The 26,845-nt window shown below is 40.3% G+C and overlaps 1 long non-coding RNA gene across 1 annotated transcript; it reads left to right on the forward strand.

The window, feature by feature from the left end:
* Positions 1–424: 424 nt before the first annotated feature.
* On the forward strand, positions 425–24,490 carry LOC134298773 (uncharacterized). The gene is made up of 2 exons (XR_010005856.1): positions 425–5,153; positions 21,989–24,490. It is a non-coding gene; the product is annotated as an uncharacterized LOC134298773 (long non-coding RNA).
* The last annotated feature ends 2,355 nt before the right edge of the window (positions 24,491–26,845 follow it).

The raw sequence follows: 26,845 nt of genomic DNA on the forward strand, positions 1-26,845 counted from the left end.
CCAATAAATCCTCTTTCACCCCACTTTTTAAGCAGTAAAATGTCTAGTTTATCTCTCTTCATCTCACTTTCTCCCATTCATCCTTGGCTTACTTCAATTGCTGCAAACAAAGGATGCATCTATATTGCAGGATTAATGCAATTTGATTGCCACTATAACTGCCAAGTTTCAAGGCTATGGAATAATGGGAGTTGTAGTTTTAACAGGTCTTTAGTCTTCTTTGTCAAATAGAGCTGGTGCCTCATCAAGCTACAAATCCTAGGATTCCACATTGCTGAGACATGGCAATTAAAATGGTACCAAACTGCATTGGGGTCAAAGTAAAAAGTAGTTTGCCCTCACTCAACATAGTCCCCATCTACACTGCCATAGGCATTCAACACAGTGAATCACAATGGTCTCTGAACCATCCTCCTACAAATTGAGAAATTTGTGAACATCCTGTAACTCCTCCATGATGACATGATGGCAACAGTCTTGGACAGCAATGGCTTCCAAAGTGACCCATTTAAGGTATAATCAGGGGTCAAACAGGGATGTGTTATTGTCCCAACCTTAATCTCGATCTTCATTACTATGATATTTCACCTTGTTGATGGAAAGCATCCCACTGGCATGAAAACTACCTATTGGAGAGATGGCAAGTTATTTAACCCCAACAGACTGAAAGCCAAAACCAAGGTCACAACAACAAGACCTGGGTCATGACTTGAAATGCACTTTTTTAAATGGGTGTTTAAATGGATGTTTTAATTAATGTTTAATTTGTTTTAATTGTAATTGTTTTGAATATTATGTTTTCTAGCATCTAATGATTGCTGATTGTGAGGCTGCCCTGCATCCCCTGTCAGGGGTGAGAAGGATGGGATATAAATGTCTGAAATAAATAAATACAGAACTTCAATATGCTGATGATAATGTGGTCTGTGCTCATTCAGAAGAAGACCTGCAAGCCACTCTAAACATCTTTGTAAAAGCCTATGAAAAACTTGGTCTCTCACTAAACATTGAGAAAACCAAAGTGCTCTTTCAGCAGGCACCAGCCAATCCCTCTACAATGCCAGAAATATAGCTTAATGGTGTAATGTCAGAAAATGTTGACTATCTCCACTACCTTGGCAGCCACCTATCCACAAAAGTCAACATTGGCACTGAAATACAACATCATTTGAGCTCTGCGAGTGCAGCATTTTTCCTAATGAAGCAGAGAGTGTGTGAGGATCAGGACATTTGTAGGGAGGCAAAAATGCTTTTTTATAAGCCATTGTCTTCCCCATCGTGTTATACGCTTGTGAAACATGGACCATTTACAGATGTCACACTTAACTTCTGGAAAAATTCCATCAGTGTTGCCTCAAAAAAAAAAAATCCTGCAAATCTCTTGGGAAGACAGGTGGACAAATGTCAGCATTCTGGAAGAAGCAAAGACCACCAGCACTGAACTGATAATCCTCCACCATCAACTTCGATGGACTGGCCACGTTGTCTGAATGCCTGATCACCACCACCCAAAGCAGTTACTAAACTCCCAACTCAAGAATGAAAAATGAAATGTTGTTGGACAGGAAAAGAGATTTTAAAATGAGTTATGGAATTTGAAGAGACATGAATGGAGGGTGAAAGGGAGAAATGCATTAAGAGGAAGGTATGTCAAACCAACCCTGAATGGGACTGCCTCCATCTAGAAATCACTGTGTAAGAACATGCAGATCAAGAATAGGTCTTTACAGTCACCTGTGGAACCACCACCAAGACACTAGACTTGGAAAACAATCATACTCGGACAAGAGTAATCACCGATGATGTGGTCAGTGTAGATTAGTCCTTTTACTGAGCATTACTATCTTCTTCAGTTAGTCATACTGTCATGATATGTCAAAAATATGACAGACTCGGTTTAATCATTTGCTTTCTTATTTGCTTGATTTGCTACTGGATCTCCTTTCTTTCTTTCTTTCTTTCTTTCTTTCTTTCTTTCTTTCTTTCTTTCTTTCTTTCTTTCTTTCTTTCTTTCTTTCTTCTTTTGGCACCTATAGAACTATATTTAACTACATTTTATCAGCTTTTTCAGTGTCAAGCTTCCATATACATACATAGACATTGGGAATATTACAGCATAGATGACCCTAACCAGTAAATAGGTGTTATTTCACATTTATTCATCTAGTTTCTAAGATTGCTCTCTTGAAGGTAAAAAGTCAATCAGGGAAGAACAAGAGGCAAACCAACAATCCACTGGGAAATACAATTTTGTGACTTTCACAGCTGAATTATACAAAAGCAAAATCACCACCCCCAGCCTCTCAAACACCACTTTCCCATCCTCAGCAGATGGGGAAAATGCATAGCGCTCGGAAGGCAAGTGTGTTCTGCACTTTAATTAGCGTGTAGCAAAAGGATCCCCCACAGCAAGAGCTTTTCAATGGCTAATGAAAAGAGGAGTCAGTCACACTGTTCCATGGCTCCAATTAGCCCCTCCAAGTAAACAAGGGTCCATTTCCAGCTGCAGGCTTTCCATATGCCGAGTGGAAGAAGATGACAAAGTGATAATGAAACTCGGAGCACATATCAATAAACCAGAAAGTCTAGTGCTCATTTTCCCCATCACACCTAGTGTCATTTTGCATTCAAGAGAGAAGAAACTAAATGTCAGGCAACAAATTAATCAACAACCCAGAAAACTGAGATAAGTTACAAGGTCTATTTGTGTAGGATGCAATCCATAAGGTGGATTTGAGTTTATTGCCCAATGAAGAGACAGGCAGGAATAATAATAATTAAAAAAAACAGAAGATAAATCATGGATGGATGGATGGATGGATGGATGGACAGATAAACATATAGATTTAAGTTATTTGTTCACCATTTCTGAAACATTCCTGAGGAGAGATATAGTGAGTAAAAACAATAAAAAGTATAAATACATGACTTAAAACAGTTAAAAACAAGCCAAAACTCTTATTTTAAAGTATGTGTCAGAGCATTAGGAAGCATGTTGTCCTACAGCTTCTTCATGATGTTAAATGACATGGACCAACACACATTTTTGTGCCTCAAATGTTAGACCTGTTTTTGGGTATATTTGACCTGCTGATTCCAAAAATTGCAGTTTCCTCCTATCAGCTCTAGTTTTTGTGATACACAGCATATTCAATACCCCAGTTGCCATTGCTAATGCCATCTGCCCACACATAGAACCATAACCATATTTAAGAAACTAGAGCTGATGCAATCTATCCAATGCAGTTTTCTGAATCAGTACCCCAAACACACTTGGGAACAGACCTAAAAACGAAGACACCAAGCATTGCTTTTGTTGGGCTGTGTAATCACTAGTCAATAGGTAGCTCTACACTGTAGAGTTAAAGAACATTTGAATGAAATTGTAACGACAACATAAAAACTCACTTTGAGGATGGAAACTGCGGGGAAGTTAATGCGCCCCATGGGCTTCACCAGCCCAAGAGCACAGGGAAGTATCTTGCTTTCCAGCCATATACAAACCAGAAATGACACAATTGATTTTCTCATGACTATTTGGCTTAGCTGGCATATAAAAACTTAAGTGTTGAGGGGATTGGGGGAAGTTTAGGAGGTGTAGGAGGGAGGCTTTGCAGATCTTAACTAATGTGAATGTAGATCTCATGTAAAATTCACCCCAGAATCATGATTCCAGCTACGCAGTTGAATATCACTGGATAGTATCTAACCATTCATCAGTGTCTTCACGGTACCATTTTGTTCACTGGGATTTCAGAAACAGCCACTGTATGTTCCTCAATGTTCAAAGAGATAATGTTGTCAATAGTTGTTTGTTGCACAACATCAGCCTTCAGCAAAAGGATAGTATAGATTAGCAACCATGTAACTACACAAGTATAGATTTATAGTATGCATGGGATAGGATCTTGTCTCAAGTTTTATGATTTGGGATTTCATAGAATCACAGAATCATAGAGTCATAGAGTTGGAAGAGACCTCATGGGCCATTCAGCCTGCCAAGAAGCAGAAAAGCAAAAAACAAAAACAAAAAAACCCCCTGATTTTAAAAAAATCAAATTCACCATATGTTAATTATTCAGTCACGAAGCAGAATTACAAAACAATGCAGCACAAATCAGCAGATGGCACTGTTTGCCTCACATTTTTGATTCATAAACTTACATATTACAGAGAAGTGGGTCAAGGAAGCAAAGACTAGCTCTGAGGCTGTGTCTGCACAAACACCCTCTCTATTCACTGTTTAAGGCTGTGCTTCTTAAAGCATTGTTGCTGTCAAAGCAGTGTAAGCCTAGAGCTTTGTGCTTTCTTTCTTTCACAGATTGGGTCTGTCCTCTCACAGCAAAAACCTTGTTCTTCCCATTCAGAATAGGCGTTGCTAACTTCTGTCAGGAATGCCTGCATTTATTAACTTAAGGAGTTGCTGTTGTTGTGCATGGTAGACCTCTTGGGAACCCATTTTAGATTAATATGGAAACAATTGAAAATCTCTGTTTTGGCTGGCCTGTAATCGGGAAAGACTAGATCAGTAATTTGAAGCAAACTACAAGGAGCTCAGCAAAAATACTCTATCACAATCCTTACCAGCTCCCTCAGCTTCTATGCAAAACCCCCAAATTCTCCCTTCCCATTTACTTTGCAAATGGTACCAATGACAAGGCTTGGATGTATTAGTCAAGTGGTGGGTTGGTTGATATGTATGTTGACCCCTCTAGGTAATGTGCCTTCAAGTCATTTCCAACTTTTGGTGATCCTAAGGTGAGGTTATCACAGGGCTTTCTGGGGCTGAGATTGTAACTTGCCCAAGGTTACCCAGTGGATTTTCATGGCTGAGTGGGAATTTGAACATGGTCTCTAGAGTTATAGTCTTACACTCAGACTACTATACCGCAATCTAATTGGAGTACTGCTCCAAAGTAAAACATCCCAGGGGATGTTGCAAAAACTTTTCAGGAGAATGATCTCTCCCAAGATGTGTCAGGGATATGCATTGCGTAACTCAGAGCTGTGAAGAAGAAGGAAGGCATCCAGGAAAATCTTCCTCAGGTCTTCATGAACATCTCCAAACTGGTTGCCACCAGCTTGAAAGTCTGATGAAGGAAAGTAGATACGAAGATGGTGAATAGCACTTTGAAGAATACAATGTCTTTCAGGTATGGTGCTGATAATGATGATGTATCTGTTTGTGTGCCTTACAGTTGCCTGTTGACTTATGGCAACACCATGGATGTCATAGGGTTTTCTTAGGTAAGGAATACTTTATTTTTTCAGTTCTCTCTGTTAGTGATGTGCATAAGGACCTCATCACATGGGTGGCGGGTGACAGCAGTAGTTCTGATCTTTATGGCAGGGCATGGAGGCAATCATTTCACCTCGCCTCATCCATGGTCATATTACTGAGTTGGCATCTATCAATCAAATCAAAATAGATTGAGTTGGCATCTAAAGATAACACAGTCCAATCAAAAGAAAATAATTTGTTTCTTGGTTTTTAGACCTATCCAAGGGGTTATTTTAGATACTGATTCTGAAAATTGCATTGGATGGACTGCATTGGCTCTAGTTTCTGAGATATGGTTATTGTGATTTTCTATGGGCGAGCAGATGGCAACTGGCAGGTACTAAATGTTATGTATCTCAAAAACTAGCATTGACAGGGGGAAACTAGTGCCATTTTTGGAATAAGCAGCTGAAATATACCCAGAACCAGGGCTAACATTTGTGGCATCAAAATGTGTGTTGGCCAGTGATGAGATGTACCTGTCTTTCCCCAAAGTGGCACACTGGGTCACAAAGTTTGGCTTGCCATAAGCAAGACTGAATGTCCAAATGCCATTTTTATCGGGGTTGTTGTATGTTTTCCGGGCTGTATAGCCATGTTCTAGAAGTATTCTCTCCTGACGTTTCACCCAAATTTTTATCCTTTCATTGGGAAACTATGGCATGGATGAGGGCCAAATGTGACCCACATGTTGATGGAGATTTACTTCTAGGTTATGTTTCTAGGGGTGGTTCCAGACAGCACTTTAATGAGAGTCTAATTGGGTTTTAAAAACCTGATTGAACTCTCATTGAAGTCCGTACCCCCAAAAGTGTGTGCTTTTCTGAGGGGGGGGGGGTGTCCAGATGCCCTGCTAGGCTTTCTAGAATATGGAGACTTTTGGCACAGGTTTTGGAGGTTATATGCAGGCTAACGTTTGCAATTTTCTCACTTCTGCTAGAAAACATGTAACACCTGAGTCAAATGAAGCAAACTAGTAAAGGTGAAACTCAAACCAATACACAATAGATTAGACAGAAAGAAAGAAAATCAATGTCATTTCAAATTATGACATGCTGTTAGTATTTGCAAGGCCAGCCATAGCATTAGGCACAGTGAGGCAGCTGCCCAAGGCAGGTGATTTTGGGAAACATACATCAGCTTGAACTGTTTAAGAATGATCATAATATTTTACTAGTAAGATGTTGTAATGGATACTATGAATTACTAAAAGAAAAAATGAATATGTCTTAGCATAAATTGCTTGAAGCAAAGCTGAATAAGCTACAAGGAAAAGCATTCCACCTAAACATGAGAAAGAACCTCATGGTAGTAATGACAGTTGGGCAGTGGAATACTCTGCCTCGAAGATGGTGAACTCTCCTTCTTTGAAGCTTTTTAAACAGAGACCGGTCATCTGTTGGGAATGCTTTGACTGTCTATTCCTGCATGGCAGGAATGGATTGCCCTTGTGGTATCTTCCAGCTCTATGTTTCTATGAGTCTATGGTACTATTGACATATGATATGATGTGACTCATTGGAAAAAGCAGTAATGGTTGGTAGAGTGGATGGCAGTATGAAATAAAGAAGACATCATGTTTTGAATAGATCCAGTCAAGGAAACCACATCTCTGAGGCCCCTTCCGCACAGCTAAAAAAAATCCCACATTATCTGCTTTGAACTGCAATATATGACAGTGTGGACTCAGATATCCCAGTTTAAAGCAGATATTGTGGATTTTCTCCCTTGATATTCGGGGTTATATGACTGTGTGGAAGGCCCTGAGCCTACAGCATTAGAGTCTTTGAGGTTACTATAAGTAAAAGGCTGGATCCACTTGGTCTGATACCACATTAACTGTGATGATTCAATGCTATAGAATTCTGGGATCTGTGGTTTCATGAGATATTTGCCTTTTTCTCTCAGAGAGCTCTTGTGCCATAACAGACTCCATCAATCCCAAGATCCCATAGAATGGAGCCATGGCAGTTAAAGTTATATCCCACACGTTTTTAATAATAATAATAAAAAAACATTTTAAAACTCAAAGTAAACTTTCATCCCTCTCCATTTTTTTACCAGTCCATGTAAACCCTGGGACAGAAAATTGGCCCACGGATCTTCAGAGGTTGCCATTGTATCCTATACACTGCCTATAGTATCTGTAGTTATACAGTACCTATCTTCAAGTTATCAAGTGTGACTTAGGAGGCACTGACATCACTTGAACTTGTCTGGGAGAATAATTCTGCTTTCATTCCCCCGACGACAGGCATACAAAAGACTTAGAAGCTGTGCTTACATCTGAAGTGGGTGTCTGCAATGCAGTATGCAATCACCATGACATAATTGCGGGAGTATAATTGTTAGATCTTTCTAGCTTATGCAGCAAAGATTCTTTGTGGAGATACGTTTCATGAATGTCTTGAGGTTGAAGGATGAATTGAAGGTTGACAGTGTGATTTCCAGGTAGAATGCAAAGCTGATTATGTCCTTTACATTCCTAAGCAACTTAGGTCTAAGTTATCTGAAGGACTGCATGAGCTGTCTTGGGGTAATTCTGTACATTAGGGCTCAGTGTTATGGAATCACAGGAGTTGTAGTTTTACTGCTCAATAGTGCTAATTGACTGCAACAGTCCAAATTATAAATCCTAGTATGTCACCACATTGAACCATGACAGTTAAAATAGTGTCACACTGCATTCATCTCACAATTTAGTGCCTGCTTTGGTCAACACAATCAATTTCTGAGCATATAGAAATAATAGCCGAGTGTCAAACTGTATTAATTGCACAATGTAGATTCATCCTTGGTTTTCCAGTCATCTGGCAAGGCTTTTTTGCCCACTCCACCACTTCCACAGATATGTCCTATGAGAATACAGGACAAGGCCTTCTTGGTGTTTGCTTCCAGGTTCTGGTAAAGACACTTTGCTTTATCTCATTTGGAAGCTGTGTTACCCTTTTAATAATCTGTCTGCCCAAACAAGAAGTACAAAGTTTTGAGCACTGTTTTCTGGAAACCAGGATTCAAGTCCCTGCTCAGCCATGGAGCACCACTGGATGACCCTGGGCAAGTTATGCTCTGTGCCTCAAAGACTGGCAAAGGTAACCCAACTCTGAACAAATCTCATAAGAAAAGCCTGTGATAGGTTTGTGTTAAGGTTGCAATAAGTTAGAAATGACTTCAAGGCACACAACAGGAAAGCAAAAACTGTCTGTACTATCTGTATTTGCTGCTTTAGGGTGTGTGTGTGTGTGTGTCTGTGTATGTATGTGTGTGTGTGTGTGTGTGTGTGTGTGTGTGTGTGTGTGTGTGTGTGTATATATATATATATATATATATATATATATATATATATATATATATATATATATTCTGTAGTGCATGAGAAAACTTTTCCTGGACTTTGTTCAGTGGAACAGAATGAATATTGGGCATTTAATTTTACACTCGGCTATGTGTCATTGACTGGACAGAATATACTCAGTTGCCCTGTTGGATAGATCCCTATATACATTATCTGCCTCAGACTTGCTGCAATTTAAAATAATCTCTCACAAGGCAGACAGTTACATCTGCATATTATTAATCAATTAGTGTATCATGCTTTTTCCAAAAGACTATGTTCAGAATAGTTAAATCATTGCGATAAGCCGAACAGTGGCTTCTAGAGAGACTTCTGCTGACAGAATAAATTAGAAACCAGGCACAGCGTTACGCCCTCGGAAATGGAAGGAAGAAATTCCCTGCATTTTTAAACTCACCCAGAATCACCAGAAAATGAAGCTACAGATATAAGAATCTTAAGTCTTTATTATGGTATTTGTAGCAAGATGACTGCTACGTCTTGGGACTGTGGACAAATGTGGACACCAAGAAGGCAGATGAATCTGGTAGAAGCAGATTAGAGTGTAATCCAGTATTAACTGAAATAAGAGACGGTTTCTTAGACTCCAGGTATTCTCACAAGTAACCTTATTTCCCCTCTCAATGCTTGAAGGATAGATACACATTACACAAACACAGCTATGCCTAGTAGGAACAATGGAATAAGTACTGTTTTCAAGAGAGGTGATAATGTATTCAATTGACCACCCATGTTTAGATATACTCTTGTGATACCACATATTGGGAAATGTATTTATTTAGTTATTTGCAATAATTTTATCCAGCTCCAGCTCATAAGATCTTTGGTTGACTTATTAAAGTCACCTGGAGACTTCATAGGGAACAATACAATTGTATACAATAAAACAATGTTAATATTCTAATAACAAACTGAATAATCACATAGCTTTGAAAAGTCAAAGCAAAGATGGAAAGGCTCTCTCCCATTTCCTGACCTGTGTATTGCTGGTGGGACACAAAAGAAGAAGCCTCAGAATATTTGTCTTCAGGAAAGCCTACATGGGGATAGAAACTCCTTCAAATATTGAGGTAGGAAAGAATGATTGCAGGTATTCTTATCACCAAAGTGCCATCAGATCACATTTACACTGAAGTGTGAAAGTTATCATTTCAATAATGGTATCTTTATTTGTGCTAAAGCAATATGCTTACCATTTGATCAATTCCTTAGTCTGAACTTCAGAAAGGCTAACCCTATTTTCCAAACAGCAAGTCAGAATAACAACTTTATAGTTCACAATGAAACCCGGAGTAGACAGCACATCTGTCATTAGATTATGTGGGCCATAGCTCATGATACCTTATCCTACAGTAAATGCATTAGTCTTTAAGGAGCCATGAAACCTCATCTGCAGTAAATACATTAGTCTTTAAGGAGCCATGAGACTCTTTGTATGTGTGTGGTTAGTCAAATAGATTAACACAGCTAACCCTTTTGGAGTTTAATTTGAAACGATGTCCTGGGTAGAATCTCAAGCTTGCTAAAGCAAGGACTATTCCATTTGCTTTTTATTCTGGTTTCTTCTTTATAAGAGTCCCCTGAGTTCCAATTAGTGCTACCGATGGATTTAAATATCCCATATTTTATCCTTTCAGAGGGAGAGTGGCCAAAGTTTCTTCATCTAAGTATGACTGCATACAACCTATGATCTCGTCCAATGGATGCAAAGTAAGCTCATTAGGATGGATAAGAATTTCTGAGCCAAAACCTAGGTTGGCTTACTCATGAAAAATACCTTAACCTAATATATTAAAATGAACCATCCCCTTCTCCAAGTAGAGTGGAGAAAGGCAGGAGCTTAGTCCACCCTGAGATAAATTAAAGAAGTATCAGCCTCTCATCTCTTTGTCATTGTGCTGCCTCTGGACTTTATGAATGCCATCACAGAGAAATAGTGGCAGTGGCCAGGGCAGGGATTGGTGATTCCCTGATGTCTCATTGGTATTTTCCTCTCCTAGTGGAATGACCCTCTACTAATCCACAGGTCATATCCAAATCCATAAGGTAAAGGTAAAGGTTTTCCCCTGACGTTAAGTCCAGTCGTGACCAACTCTGGGGGTTGGTGCCAGGCTTGTAGCGAGGGGGGGGGGTTAGGGGTTCAACCCCCCCCCAAAATTTTTCAAGTTATAAAAAAAAAATCTCGTTTACTCATGAATTTTAACTGGTAACCAAATCCCCATGCTAAGTCTATGAGATGCAAAACATTAAGAGTCCCTCCAGGCACTATCTCAAGCAGATATTGACAGGTTTGTAGCGGGGAGGGGTATGTGCTAGGGGTTCAACCCCCCCCCCCAAATTTTCAAAACCCCTCCCGAATTTTTTTTCTGGCTACGGCCCTGGTTGGTGCTCATCTCCTGAGTCCCTTCGGGTGAGAAAGGCGGGATAGAAATATTGGAAATAAATAAATAAATAAATAAATAAATATCAATTTCTAAGCAGAAGAGCCAGTGTTGTCCGTAGACACCTCCAAGGTCATGTGGCTGGCATGACTGCATGGAGCGCCGTTACCTTCCTTACCTATTGATCTACTCACATTTGCATATTTTTGAACTGCGAAGTTGGCAGGATCTGGGGCTAACAGCGGACGCTCATTCCACTCCCGGGATTTGAACCTGGGACCTTTTGGTCCACAAGTTCAGCAGCTCAGCGCTTTAACACACTGTGCCACCAGAGGCCCCATCCATAACTTTGCCCTAAAAACTGCCTTTGTCTTACACATGGGATCAAGTTAAACATGAATGTGTAATTCTTTTAATCCTAACCCTTCTTACAATGCTGCAAAATGTCAGATTTTTCCCCAAGGTTACCTTATACATCATCTGTATAAGATACTGTCATTTTTGGGCACATGAATATCTCCACTCACAGGCTGATATTATACTGTCAGAGTGTCACTCTTTGCCAGTGCAGCTATGTCAGTGGTCTGGGGCAGATTTACAACTTCTCCTGGAGCAATCAAACGTCCCCATGCATTTCCTTCCCAGCACAGATTAATGACCCTGCATTGGTTCATCATGGTCATAGGAATACTCTTGGGAGCTGTCTGACTGTCCTTGTTGTACACCCGGTAGAGGAAAATCAGAAGCCATTGTCCTCCAGAGAAAGTCAGAAAGTGTTGTGTGCATAAGGAGCGATCACCAAGATAAATCCCTGGGATGCAGAGTCATAGAATCATAGAGTTGGAAGAAACCCTAAGGACCATGCAGTCCAACCCCCTGCTATGCACAATCAAAACACTCTGGCATATGGTTAACCAGCCTCTGTTTACAAACCTCCAGTGAAGGAAACTCCACCCCACTACAAAGTAGCTCATTCCACTGTTGAACAGCTTTTACCATCAAGGAATTCTTGCTAATGTTTAAGTGGAATCTCTTTTTTTTGAATTTGAACCCATTGCATGGTATCCTAATCTGGTGGTCCAAAGAAGATATACAATATTACTTTCCTCAAAAGCCTTAAAAGTCTTCAAACTGACATACCCAGAGATCAAGCTAATATAAACCATGTTCAAGATTCTAGCCAGGGGATTCATTCACAGATAGGAAAGAGAATTTATGGGCTGAAATTCTATAACAAGGAAATGGAACATAATTTTATGCTCACAAAGCTGCATGATGACTGTACAATGCTGCCTTGTAAGCCAGTACCCATTGCAATTCACCTCTCTATTTACCACAACAATAATGTTGATGTGTCTGTGTGAGGGTTTGTGCATGCTTTTTACCTTTTGTCTTTCTGGCATCTGTACTGTTAAAAAATCAATGGTGTTAGAGAAATTGTTCAGCAGATATTAATTCCTCTACACAGGGCTTCATAAATGCTTTCAATTGCAAATTGAAATCCAGTATCAAAGTGTTATGCTGTAATCACAGCTAAGTCTGCTAAATTCAGAAGAAACAAAAACAGCAGTATAATACAAGCAACAAGACGCCAAAATATGGAATGTCAAATTAGGAGGGGGGGAAGGAGGAACCCTGGCTAAGACTGCATGAAAGCTATCACCATTTTTAAAAGGTTTGCTTTGTGCCTTTCTAATCATTAAGTGGTAGGAGGAGAAATACCAGTGTTGGGTCTATTTGTTATAACACCATTTAGCAGACTGAGCTTCAAAGCCACCTTAGGCTCAGCTTCAAAGCCACCTCAGTAATAGAACAGCCAATGCATTTCTCCTGAAGGCATGTTTTGAGGTGAATTTGGAAGCTCCTGCTGCTCAGGAGAAACTTCCAAGGGAAGAAAAAAGAAGTGGATCAGACAAACAAAATTTCTCTGACATCTTTGCACATCTCTGTTTGGAATCCACAGAAAACAAGTTCTTCTGTAGGTTCCCCAGCCAACTTCTCACTATGGGGAAAAACCTGTCTCCAAGCCAGAAATGGGAACTATGTGGTATTTTAAGTGTTGTTGAATTTCAGCTCCCATATTCCTCATCATTGGGTAAGGCTGATGGTAGTTTCCCTCCAACAACATCTATGGGGCAACTCTTCTCCAGTCTGGCTGGAGATGATACATTTCAGTTTAAAGTTAGTGAAGAAAACTGGTGATGGAAATGTGTCCTTCCAGATTTCCTCTGCATGGAAAACTAGATCTTAGCCAGAAGAGTTCTAGTTTTGGTTTCTTAAGAACTTGGCGATTTCCTATGATGTAGGAAGGAATATACCACTTCTGTATTCAAAGCAATGGGTTCAGACTACGTGAAAAGGGATTCCACCTCATCTTTGATGACAGGAAAGTGAGGAGATGAGTCTAACCTCCCCTGGAAGGGAGTTCCAATGAATGGGAGCAGCCACTGAGAAGGTTCTTTCTAGTATCCTCACTAAATGACCCTATTACGGTGGTGAGACCAAGAGAAAGCCTTACTCCGTTAGATCTTAGGGGTTTTGGCAAGTTCTTATAGGGAGAATGGTCTTTCAGTTGGACTATACCTGAACTCCACCTTCTATCAGTTCCAGCTCATATGTCCAAATGTCATAAGGCTATCCAACATATGGACAATAAAAAAACATATTTCCATGTACTTTCAGTGAATGCATTATTTGTTCTTTTCAATTTCGGCTCTCCTTTATCCCTGTCACCAAGTGTTATCTGCTTCAACAAAGTCTGATGTCTATTTTTATTTTCTTCTCTATCCTCCCATTTGGTGCTTAATAATGCTGAAGGGAAAATGTTCTTCCCCAGTAATTCCAGGAGAAATTAGAAGGCTATTCTGGAAAATCAGGTATCTAAATGTGTTGATAGAAATATACTTCTGTTTCACACTTTGACAAAGCAGACATTGACCAGAATTGAGACCCTGAGTTTCTTACTTGTAGTTTAATATAGAAGACACCAGGTCACCTTACCTTTGTGCACCAGGTCAGCTTACAAAGTAACCCTCAAGATTATATCAACACACTTTTTTAAATGTTTTGTTCTTCTCATTTCTTCTTTTTTTCATAGTTATATTAGGCACCTTGTTTTCTTCTAGGCTCAAATGATATTAATAAATTTTTTGAGTGGTAGTTTTCTTTAAGCAACATCTGATCACAGCAACAAATGAAAGCATACAATTCTATCAATTGTATAATATTTTCATACACCAAATAAAGACATTGTTACCTGGCTACCATGGATTTTTGCCTTTCTGAGCATGCAGGGCAGTGGTTTCAAGGTCTCCTTTATTATGGAGGAGGGCCAACCTACAAGATGGTGGAAATTCATTACTGATTTTTGCTAGTGTGATTTTATTGACACTGCTGATTTCAATGACATTACAAGGACAAATTGTACTCTCAGAGAATGCATATGAACACATACGTGTTTAGAGCTTACCTACCAATTATAGATTTTAAACTGTGGACACAGTTTGTCTTAGGTCTCATACTGGTTAAGCCAGAGTAGAAATATTTCCAGACTGGCTCTGTCCCCAGCGCTCTGTGGTGATGGGATAGAGTCTACAAGGCCTTCTGGCAGTGGCAACAGTAATACAGGTCTGATTCAACCCTAATGCACAAGAAGAACCGAATAGCAGCAGTGGCTAATGTAGACAGTGGAATTGTCTACATTAATACATAAGTAACGGTATTGGATGAGAGCAAATATCATGGCAGAGCTTCTTAATAGTCAATTTGGAGCTAGAGGAAAGACCCTTAAACTTTATTACCCAAAGTTTGTATATTTCAAGGAGCCCCGGTGGTGAAGTGTGTTAAAGCACTGAGCTGCTGAACTTGCAGACCAAAAGGTCCCAGGTTCAAATTCCGGGAGCAAAGTGAGCATCCGCTATTAGCTCCAGCTTCTGCCAACCTAGCAGTTTGAAAACATGCCAATGTGAGTAGATCAATAGGTACCGCTCTGGTGGGAAGGTAACGGCACTCATGCCGGCCACATGCAGTCATGCCGGCCACATGACCTTGGAGGTGTCTACGGACAACGCTGGCTCTTCGGCTTAGAAATGGAAATGAGCACCAACCCCCAGAGTCAGACATGACTGGACTTAACATTAGGGGAAAACCTTTACCTTACCTTTTATATTTCACAATCTTGCACTGTTTTGGGCTCACTCTGCTGCCTAGAACAACTTTGATTGAGATACATTAAACTATGGTCCTCTTTTATTAAAGGTTCTGCTGAGGCATTGGTTTGCCTATGTTCTTAAACTGTGCTCCACAGAGCCCTCGGGGCTTCACAAGAGGCGCTCAGGTACTCTGAGGGTACCTCACCTCTTTCCGGCCTATTGTTTCCCTTCTTTATCTTCCCCATAGACTCCTTTGCAGCATGCTGGCCATGTGGTCTGGCAACCACATGGTCACCAGGACCACATGGCCAGCATGCTGTAAAGGCTGGATCATGAGGGAGCCATTGCCACTATGGAGGAAGATGACAAGGGACCCACGACCCCATCACTGCCCCCAAGGGACCCAATGCAGTGCTGCCCCACAGGCCCAATGCATATGCTACCACTCCCAAGGGGGATACAGACAGACTTTATTTGAATTGGAAAAAAGAAAGTGAGACTGTCTGTATTCTTCTGCCTGGGGGTCTCCTTCCCTGGATAGAGGCTGGGTGTCCCTCTGTTTGCAGGATCTGGATGGTGCCTTCTTTACTGGCAGAAGGGGGCTCGGACTAGATAGCCTTAGAGGGAGCTCTGGGCAGGCCAGCAGGAGGGCATCATTGTAGATTGAAAACAGTTTGACACCACTTTAACTGCCATGTGTATGAAGGGAATCATTGGAGTTGTAGTTTTCCAAGGCCTTCTCTGGCAAAGAGTGCCAGTGATCCCACACAATTCTTTTTCTAGCAAGGGGTAATTTATAGTTCCCATACCCCTGATCCTGCTTCACCTACAGTTGATTGGGAGGCTCCTTTGCAGGACTGTCACTTCTTTTTTTTCCTTTCCTTCCATGATGTCACAACTCCAAAATGTAGTTGGTAGTGTGGGTGCATCGTAAAATGAATGCAGTTTGACATCACTTTAACTGCCATGAGTATGAATTGAATCATTGGAGCTGTAGTTTTCCAATAGTGTTTAATATGCCTCATAGAACATAGACAGAGAGAACTCAACTCTAAGATTACTTGGGGCTCCATGAGAAACTTTTGTTTCCAAAAGGGCTCCATGGCTAAAATGTTTCAGATCCCCTTGCCCAGACAATTTGCTCAGAAAATAATTACCTACTAGGTCTTTATATCTAACAAAAGTTTCAAACCATGATACAGTTAGGCAACCTTTTTATGCTTTCATGATTCAGTGTGGTCAGTCGCTGATGTTTTTGCATAAATCCCCAGAAGAAAAGAAGTTAATCTACTGGACAGCTTTCTGTGAACAACTACCCTATAACTTTGCAAATTTCTTAGATCTACTCTGATGTGAAAACTATAATTAATACAGATCATGATACTTGATTAGACTCTTATAGGGGAATACAGTCTATTATATGATCTGCACATTTGCAAATAGGAACCTTGATTGGTTCAAATGCAGGGCATATATTTTATGTTTATTGTCTATTATATGTTCATTGGCTTCATGAGGAACACATGTGAAAAAGATAAGTTAGCAAATATGACTTCCAACTGTCATTCATCTGGAACCTATCCACAGGTTTTCTTCATTGTATGTAGAATGTATAAACAAAATTGTCTGCTTGTATGCATTTTTCCATTGCATTGCTCTTAAAGCTACCTCATATGTTCCACAATTACATGAGGGAGTGGAATATCTTCTTTCCATGCTTCTTGTAATTGCATGCGAAGTGGGAACTTACGCACTCTCTCTCTTTGCTTCCACATCATGGATAAAGCTGCCTCTAGGGCACATCTAAGTGATTTTTTTAATATGCACTTTGTGCAGTTAGTAATGCAGTGTGCATGGCTCTGAAAAGGGGATGAGTTTTCCCGTCTTCTGTTCATCCTTTCTTGACCCCTGACTTGGAATGCTATGATAGTGACATTTTCAGTGCAAGCTATTGTCTTCCCAAGTCAACAGCTCATTATTTTTCTTGTTCTTTCTTCTCTCACACATTATCTTTTCTTTTTTAAAAAAAATGTCTACACAGACTCTATTTTGAATGCTCTTTACATTTTTTATGTGTAACAGAAAACACTGAAGCAAAACAATGGAACAAAGTCTGACAGGGCATACGTTTGGTGTCCCTGCTTAACAATCAGAGCATGTTCTCCAAGCTGACAGGGTTGGGCATTTGTGTGGATGTTCACTCATCCATTCCAACCAAAGGAGTCAGTGTCTGACTACTTGAGAAGGCTGTCTGACAGTCCTCCCTCCCCACTGATCTCCAAGTGGAGCACACCTAAAAGGAGATCTCTTAGTACTCAATGACCTAAATCTAAGCAGCTTGTTTTTCCCAATAATTCGCCATCCCAGGTATCTGGCACATTGATGAGTCAAAGAAACATGTGTTGTTTTGAAAATAATTTCATTTGTATATCACTCAATGTCACCAAAAGTATTAGGGTTTGTTCTGGAGGGGTTTTTTGTGTGTGTGGAGATAATTGGGTAAAGATGCACAGCTAGAGTTCTTGGTTTTACCTGAGTGATAGAATGTCCAAAGGATTTGTAGAATTCTCTTGCTCTTCACTGAAAAATCACCTTCCCTGTGGTCTGCCACCTTCTTGGCTTCCAGATAGTCATAAATAACCCTCTACAGTCAGCCCTTCACATTTGTCAGGGCTATGGGCACAGAACCCTTGGGAGAGTGAAAAATGCAAATAAGTGGCTTTGTTTGTTGTTTTTGCCAAAGAAAACACCTTAAAAGGTTGTTCTATGTCCTTCAGCAGTACTTTATGGTTGATGTCCACTGGAAGGTGATCATAGCACCTTACTTACTTACTTAGGCGATCCCTCGTAGTTTGTCGATGATGGTCCTCCGTCTCTGTTGTCTTGGGGATGGATCCGTAGATGGCTGAAGAGACCTATTCTTGATCTGCATGTTCTCCCGCAGTGAGGACATCAGTTTCCAGGTGGAAGGCGGTCCTGGTCAGGGTTGGCTTGATGGGCCTTCCTCTTGGCGCATTTCTCCCTTAAGCCCTCCATTCGTGCCTCCTGATCTGTTTTCTATTGGCTCATTTGGGGGGGGGGGGGGCTTCCCAGACTTCCCTTCCCATCATTTTAGGCATTTAAGCTGTTCTACTTTAGAGGAGAGGTGCTCGGCTACAGGCAGATGCACACACTTTCTCTCCCAGGTCTGCACGCCACACACACTCTCTTTCCAAGGCATTTAAAGGAGGCAAGCAAGTTCTTAAAGCTGTTTCTTATTCTAGAGGAAATGTGTGCATGCCAGCAGCCACATACTCTTTCCATTTCAAGGCATTTAAAGGGGGCAAGCAAGTTCTTACAGCTGTTTCTTACTCTAGAGGAGGCGCTCAGCTGCAGGCACATGCAGGTGCATGCCAACAGCCACACACTCGTCCAAGGCATTTTAAGGAGGCTTCCCACTTCCAGGTAAGGAAGAGCAATGACTTCCTGGAAGAGGAGAGGTAACTGGTAGTAGTTTTCAGTGAATGAGGAGTTTTCTTTTTGTTTGCTGGGGGATTAATAAAAAAAGATTATAATGTGATGCCGAAAAGCAGGCAAGGAGTCAGGATCGGCTCCTGCTTGCTTTTGTGTCGAGCTGATTTTCATACAGGGAGGGGCCTTCCCATTACGTGCTCCTGAACATAATAAAAGTAACGAAATAATGGATGAAATGGAGGGAAACATTTCTGTGCACAACTCTAATAGCAACTAACCAACAAAACCATACTGATCAGGGTCCACATTGACTGAAGGAGCCGGAAACTGTACTTTCATAGTTGCCTTTCCAGATTTTTGTTTTATCAACCATTGTATGTGCTGCCACATCCTTTCTTTTTTGGGGGGACAGGGGTGGGGGGGATGAATGTAAATGCATTCCCCTCAAGGGAATAAGGAAGATGGCTATCCCCACTTACTGTTCAAGGATACCATTCTATAAATAAATACACATCAAAGCTGCTGTTGTTTTAATCCCAACTGCCACTTTCCCTAGAGCAGAAATCATAATGCCATATGTCACTGGTTGCATTTATGGGCTGACAAGTATCTAAAGTTCTGAAAGGTTTAATATAATGGTGTAGATTGGAGTAGACTATTATTTGAGCCAAGCTGTAAATATTTTTGATTTCATATATCTGTCAGTCAGGGACATTTGGACTTTGCTATGAGGTTGAGAAAAGTAGGCACAGGGAGAATATTTGATGCAATGATGATTCCATCCCCCTTGCTTTGTTTTCAGTTTCAGCATCAACTGCAAATAGAAACGCTTGCTGATGAACATGCAAGAACATTATCCCCAAATAACACCTTTTGCCATGTCTATGAGGATGCTGACAACATTATTACAGGATAAAAAGAACCCATTTGATGCATGGTTGTTTTCCTACAAAACAAAGATAATCAGAAAGGTGGAAAGCTGGAGCATTTGGTGCATCTCATTCCACAGGGCTCTATTTATACATATCTCTCATTGTTCCTTCCCGTAATGATCCCATTAAATACCTGAAAAGGATTTACATGACAAAAGTGTTACCTTGAGTTTAAGACTGTAAAATAACTAACTCCATTTATGGTAGAAAAAGCAATTTCTCTTTCATACGTGCCAAAGGTTAATGTTCCCCAAAATGCCTTGTTTATTTCAGTATGTTTGTTTGTGTATGTATAAAAGCCATTTTCCTTTCACACCAGCTCAATTTTTTTCTAACCAGAAGGCTGGCCAGATGCTTAAAACAAAAAGGCCACTAGAGGATTATCAGAGATTACTGAGATAAAGATAGACAGCAGTGATGTGTAGCTATGCGGGATAAATTAAGTTACTAGGGCATATATTACCCAATAAATTCCCAGGCACAGGCCAGCTTTCGCAAAGCTCCATAGTTTAATCTTTCCTGCCTGGGCAGCCTGGGACATTTATGCTGTGATTCTTCAAGCTAGTCATTTTCAGCTGTAGGCCAATTCTGACCCTATTAGATGGCCTATTTGCTCTATTGATTAGTAAACTTTCCCTCTTAGAATATCTGGGCCCAAGTTACTACCAGTGCAGTGCTCCTCTCCCTGAATATAATAGCAAGCAACAAAGAACATTTGGAATCAGCCCTTGTGGTGGTGATTTATGCAAAAATTCCAATCATCGCATTAGCACCAGAGAAGTCAAGGAGACTGGAACAACCAGCTGATGGTGTCATATGTACAGTTCTGCATGCAGGACCATTATCCATGCCATAGTCCAATACATAGAATAGTGTATGCCATCTAGCATTTCACAAATAGAAACAGGAATACATGTGTCAAAACAATATTAGAATGTAGTTAAGATGGCAAAATTTAGGCCTTGTCTACACTGGCCCTATAACACAAAGTAGATTAGATATTGCTCTTGGATGTCCAAATGAGGTTGAGGGACTTTGGGTCATTAACACAGCATGAACCAGGTAAACCTCCAAATTATACAACATTGGGAAATAGGGTTGTTGTATGTCTTTCGGGCTGTTCAAGATAGTTCAAGATAGTTCAAAATGGACCCCTCTTTACTCTTCTTTAAAAAACAGTTTAAAACTTTCCTATATTCCCAAGCATATAGTGAGGAGGAGGTATGGAACTTGTAGTACGGTTTAAATGGAATTGAATTGGTATGGCACTTCTCTAAGGTGGCTTTTAAATTGTTATATTCTCATGTTTGTTCAATTTTAACTTCATGTTTTCTAATGTTTGGTGTAATAATTTGATTTCCATGATTTTCTGTTTAAATTTTTATGGTTATTGTCTTTTGATATTGGCATTGAATCTTTGCTTTTGTTTGTTGGGAACCGCCCTGAGTCCTCACTGGCAAACATTCAATGATGTAAAGAACATGCTTTTTTTTTCATGTCAGGAGCAGCTGGAGTCGTTTCTGGAGTGAGAGAATTGGCCGTCTGCAAGGACGTTGCCCAGGGGACGCCCGGATGTTTTGATGTTTTACGATCCTTGTGGGAGGCTTCTCTCATGTCCCCGCATGGAGATGGAGCTGATAGAGAACATACATAACATGATAAGACACTTCAAATAAGAAACAATCAAATAGAAAGCATCAGGATATACTTATAAAACAACTTAAAATGACAAGTGAAAAATTTAAATATATCAGATAAAATAATCAGGACACAATTCGCTAATGACTCTAATAATAGGTAAGGTGGGGTATAAATAAAGTTTTATTATTATTTATTTATTATAGGGAACCAGATTGGGAACCAGAGTTTTCCAGATAGATACTTCTGTAGGCTTTTGTATGTCTTCTAGCACAATTCTAAGTCCCTGAAAGTGGAGGACATACTTTCTATCAAAATGACTGAAATAGCTTAAACACCATTGTTGAATATGGTTAAAAACACTCCTATAGTATATTGACCACCCTGGGGAAATGAGAACCAATAGCTAACGCAGCATGGCTTTTTGTCACATACGGAGAACAGGAAGCCAAAGAGAGTGAAAAAGATAACCTGAAAAGGAAGATGAGTGGGTGACTTGAGAGAAGAGTCCAATAACATTTTGACTCACTTTGGTCCACCCTGGACAGCTCTTCTCGACCAATGCCACAATGTTTATCTTTGCAGAAAATTGGTAGCATAAAAAGGATAACTCTCCACTCACCACACAAAGGAAGTGACAGTGATTCTGAGCTAATGGAAAGGTCTGCATTGCACAAGGAAACGTCAGGCAAGCTGAGGCCTTTGAAAAGCAAAAGAGTTCTACTTGTTTGAACTTTAGTTTATCTGATGGAAACACTAGCTGTCAGCTCAATTCAGCTTCTCTTTCTTCTTTTCAGAGACTGCTCGACAACCCTTATTGAGATAAGCTTCGAGGAAAAAAAACAGGAGAGGAAAGGGCAGAGGGGAGTCAGCAAATGCAGCTGCATCATGGAACATGATGGAAAAAGAAGACACCGGAGAGGGCTTGGATGGAAATGAACAGTTAAATATTTTAAGCAGCAACCTATTATGCTCTTAGACCCAGGCCTAGGGAATCACACTTTATTTCTGCTCCTCTGATCAGTGGCACAATCTAAATGTGGGCTTTCATGTGCTCTTTTCACCACTCGTTATACAACACTGTAAATCTAGAATTTGAAAGATCGACATGCTGAATGGTGTTAAGGAACCAAATTTAAGAAACACTGTCAGGGATATGAATTCTGACAATCTAGTTGTCCCCCTACTAGTACATTAGTGACTACTGATCAGTTTGTGAATTGTGATCACTACAACACACATGCACACAGTATTTACATACATTATTCCCATCCCCAATGACAGATTCTTTATAGAGGCAAAAATGGCCATCCCAATTGTATTTGTTTTTGCTGTTCATTCATAGAATCATAGAGCTGGAAGAGACCTTGTGGGCCATCCAGTCCGACCCTCTGCCAAGAAGCAGGAAAACTGCATTCAAAGCACCCCTGATAGATGGCCATCCAGCCTCTGCTTAAAAGCCTTCCAAAAAGGAGCCTCCACCACATTCCTTTGAATGCATTCATGATTGGGATTATCTCTCTCTGTGTTTCTCTCTCTCATATGTCTTGTAAATATATAGATTTCTCAAGCCAGGTGGACTTTGCCTGTAGAAAAGCCTCCAATTGATCATTTCAGCAAAGTTCTTTGAAAAACACCAAAATACTTTGCATTATCTACAAACAGGCCACTTGTAGTCTGCAGTCTGTTCTGTGCTAGAACTGTTTGCATAGCTATTTATTGGTTTGCTAGCATTAACATTTATCTTCTAACAGTAAGGGGTCTTAGCGTATGTCTTCATTGGCTAGAAACATAAAATTGATCTGGAGTGGACTACTCTGGATCAACATCACTGGAGCTGCACTGTATGCCTCTGAGCCAGTTTGAAATCTGAATGGCAGCTGCACTACATGGTGCTAAGCCTGGCTTGTGGTTGGATTGGATTGCAACTACATTGCTGAGCAACATCAGGGATATTTATTTATTTACAGTATTTATATTCCGCCCTTCTCACCCCGAAGGGAACTCAGGGCGGATCACAATGTACATGACAAACATTCAATGCTATTAGACAAACAACACACAAACAGACACAGAGGCTATTTAACTTTCCAGCTTCTGGCTTTGTGAGAGTATGCTCAATTCTGGCCACAGGAGGAACTGCTGCTTAATTATCCACTGTGACAATGAGTCCTTTTGATGGAGTACTTCCTCATCTGGCATGCACGCTGCTGGATGTTTTTATGGTGTTGTAAATTAGTTAAATTAGCCTCCCCGCTAATTTAATTTGGAATGAATTACTCTCACTTAGTATGTATTTATTTGACATTAGGTTAACCACTGACCCTACTGTGACCGTACTCCTATCTGGACAGTCTGCTACTTCTCAAGAAATGGACCAATGAACTTGATCAGATGATTAGCTTGTGCCTGCCTTCTTTTAGTGCAGGACAGACAGAAAATGGAGGACCTTGTGTGGCTATATATAGACCAAACTTTGCAAAAAGACACGTGATCCGCTTCCTTCTTCTGTATGGCTATGGCTAGGCTAATGAGGGGAAAAAACTGTGTGCAGCTGCTCTTGTCAGTTATCATTAATTAATTATGCCATTCCCCACCCTCAGGGCAGCAGAGTACAATAGCACATTGCTATTATTATCACAAAAAATATAGTTCGAATCAACAGTTTTTCCCCAAAGTTTTAGCCAAGAGATTAGGCTGCTCGTTTTTCATTCCAGTAAGGTTCCGAAAGGGTCCTTCCCAGTCTATTTTCAGTGGCTCGGCTGCTGAATCATTGAAATTATCTGAAGTCTGAATCGCCCAATGGAATTTTGCACACCCCTAGTGCCTACCCCTTTCCACAAGCTACCGGAGTCCAGGGAAAGTGACATGGCAGTGTAAACACAGACAGCTCCTTTTTGAATAGGAAACCACACAGCTGCTTTCACATCCAAGAAGTTGCAGTTTACTTTAGATTTTTGGTGAAAAATTGGAGCAACCTGCAATTTCTGTCATCACAGTTTTAAGGCCACCTTAGCCCCCTGTTCAGGGTTTTATTAGCCCAAATCAGTTCTGCAGCCACTACAGAACTGATTCCCCTCTGCCTCTTTGTGGTAATGGTGTCAGTGAGGATGCAGCCTAATTTTCCAGTGCTAAATCAAGGCTAGGATCTTGTTAGTCACATAAACAAGTTTAGCTGAAATTTGACATATGTACTAAGCTCTTCTGGTCATCACTGAACAATTATTTGACAATTCTCTGTCAACTAAGACAATAAGAATTTTAATCAATTTTTGGAATTAAAATAGCCTCCATCTGAAGGCAATTTGAAGTTTGGCATTTATTTTGTGTTAAATTGGTTCATTGTGGTTTTGTGCAGAAAAAATGCATTTTCTGTGCAGAAAACACAACTGCACATAATCGTGGGCTTTAATATGTAACTTTAGACTGATGGTGCTATCTTGCTGACACACAACTCAAATATGTTAGAGAATTGTGAGGATGCACAACAAGTCACTAAGGAAAATGTGCCGTTGCAAAATGGGAATTCATGTCACATGATAAAACACTTCACAAGATATCTCACTGTGCAATGAGGCTTCCCATCACATAATGTGGAGCTATAGATGGAAATATGAGGGTTTTTTAAAATAATTTTCAAATATCTTGTAGATTATTTGGATCCCTAAAATAGCAGTCCACCACTATGGTTCAGCCTGCAGTAGCTCAGAAGTTGAGGCATCTGTGATATTTACTTAAATGCAAGGAAATCATATAGACCTCTCACATTCTTCTTTAGCTTGAATTTTCATCATTGTTAGGGAGAAATCAGTGCTTCCTACCCATTAAATTATTGGTTTTGAAATAAGAGAAATGGTCTGAATCCAGCCAATGTTCTGGAACCAATACTTACCTTCTAAAGGAAGTTGTGTTGTTTCCAATTGTATTGCTTTTTTTAAAAAAAAGTAAACTACAAAGCAAGGCAGAGAAAGAAGTAGCAGATAAATCAGTGAACCGAAATTACAGTTCCACTGAGCGTCTCATATCTCTTAATCCAGTAGTGTTGGGATGGCTTCCACAGCTCCCCCATTGTGCTCTTCGAGATAATCTCTCTCATTCACCTCACTGCATGCTAAAAGAACATTGTTAGAGTTTCCCTCCTGGCAGCCAGTAGCACATTGTTTACTGCACAACCGAGCTGGAGTGGAATGTAGGGAATTAGCTATTAACGATGTGAGATGAAAAGTTGATATTGCGAGACAAAATATCAGGACTGTTATATAGGATTAAAAGCTCCACTGAGAAAGTCTGAATGACAGAGTGACTGAGGCACATCCAATTTCCTACAGCGGGCAGATTTTTTAATGTGCACCAAAATATTACTCCAATAATCACTATATTATCTATGGAATCTCTTTGCAAATGCACACAAAGTTTCAGTGAGAGCCGTATGGAAAGTGTTTTTTGCTTCTTCCTCCTCCTCTTCTCATGGTCACAGAGTTATTTGTAGAAATATTTGAATGCAGACATCAGTTTCATCTAGTGGACATATTATTGCATGCATGTGTTTGGGTGTTATCTACACTGTTTATGCCGACTCTGGGGCCTGGGAGCCCACATCCCATCTCCTTTATGTTTCTGCTGCCACCATGCCTCTTTCTTGTTGGTTGCATAGGCCGCCCTGTTCTGACATCAACAGAGATGGCCAGGAACTCAGATGCTCCGTGCCAGTTAGGAGCACTGGTGGTGGCAGTGACATGGGCATGATCCATCCCCTTTCCCTATGCTGATGGGCTTACACACTATTCATGCTATATCAAATTGTTGGTAATTGCAACTTGATATGTGGGTCACAATCTACTAACAATGTGCAACCCAGTGTGCATGTGTATCTACAATGTACATCTTCATGCACAATGTCCACCACATCTGCAATTCTTCTTCCATGACATTGAACTGTATGGCTGCTTAGCCAAAAATATCCACTCACTTCTGTAGGATAAATTATGTATGCATGGGACACCAAAATGATAAAAGGTCTGAAAGCCAAGCCATATGAGGAGCAGCATACGGACATAGGTATGTTTAGCTTGGAGAAAAGAAGGCTGAGAGAGGAGATGATAACTATTTGAAAGGATGTCACTTTGAGAAGGGGTGCAAGCTTGTTTTCTACTGTTCTAGAGACTAAGACGTGATGGGGCAATGAATTCAAATTGTAAGAAAAGAAATTACACCTAAACATTTGGAAGAACTTCATGATGGTAACAGCTGTTTAACAATGGAATATGCTGCCTTGAAGGTTGGTGAAGTCTCCTTCTTTGGAGGTTTTTAATCAGAGGCTGCATGATACAGAGTTGAATTGGCTGACCTTTGTGATCTCTTTCAATTCTGGGTTCTATTATTCTAGTAGGATCCTGGCTATGGTCTCAGAATGTCTTAATAGGGCTTGCAGGAAGCTCAGATCATATCCTTCAACATCTTCACATCAAGACACTTTGGCAATAAAATGCCAGAAGTAAGCCCCACTGATTTCCTAGCACATCTAGCAAGACAACTGAAACTGGACCAGACTTGAAAAAACTCTTTCTTATAAAGTGTGAATGCACCTGCAGTCACTTTCAGTCAGCCCTGTGTGAACAAGTGCATTTAAAGGAAGCTACAAGGATCTAAGAACT

This window comes from Anolis carolinensis, chromosome 4 (assembly GCF_035594765.1).
Source record: "Anolis carolinensis isolate JA03-04 chromosome 4, rAnoCar3.1.pri, whole genome shotgun sequence".
Lineage (NCBI taxonomy): Eukaryota > Metazoa > Chordata > Lepidosauria > Squamata > Dactyloidae > Anolis > Anolis carolinensis.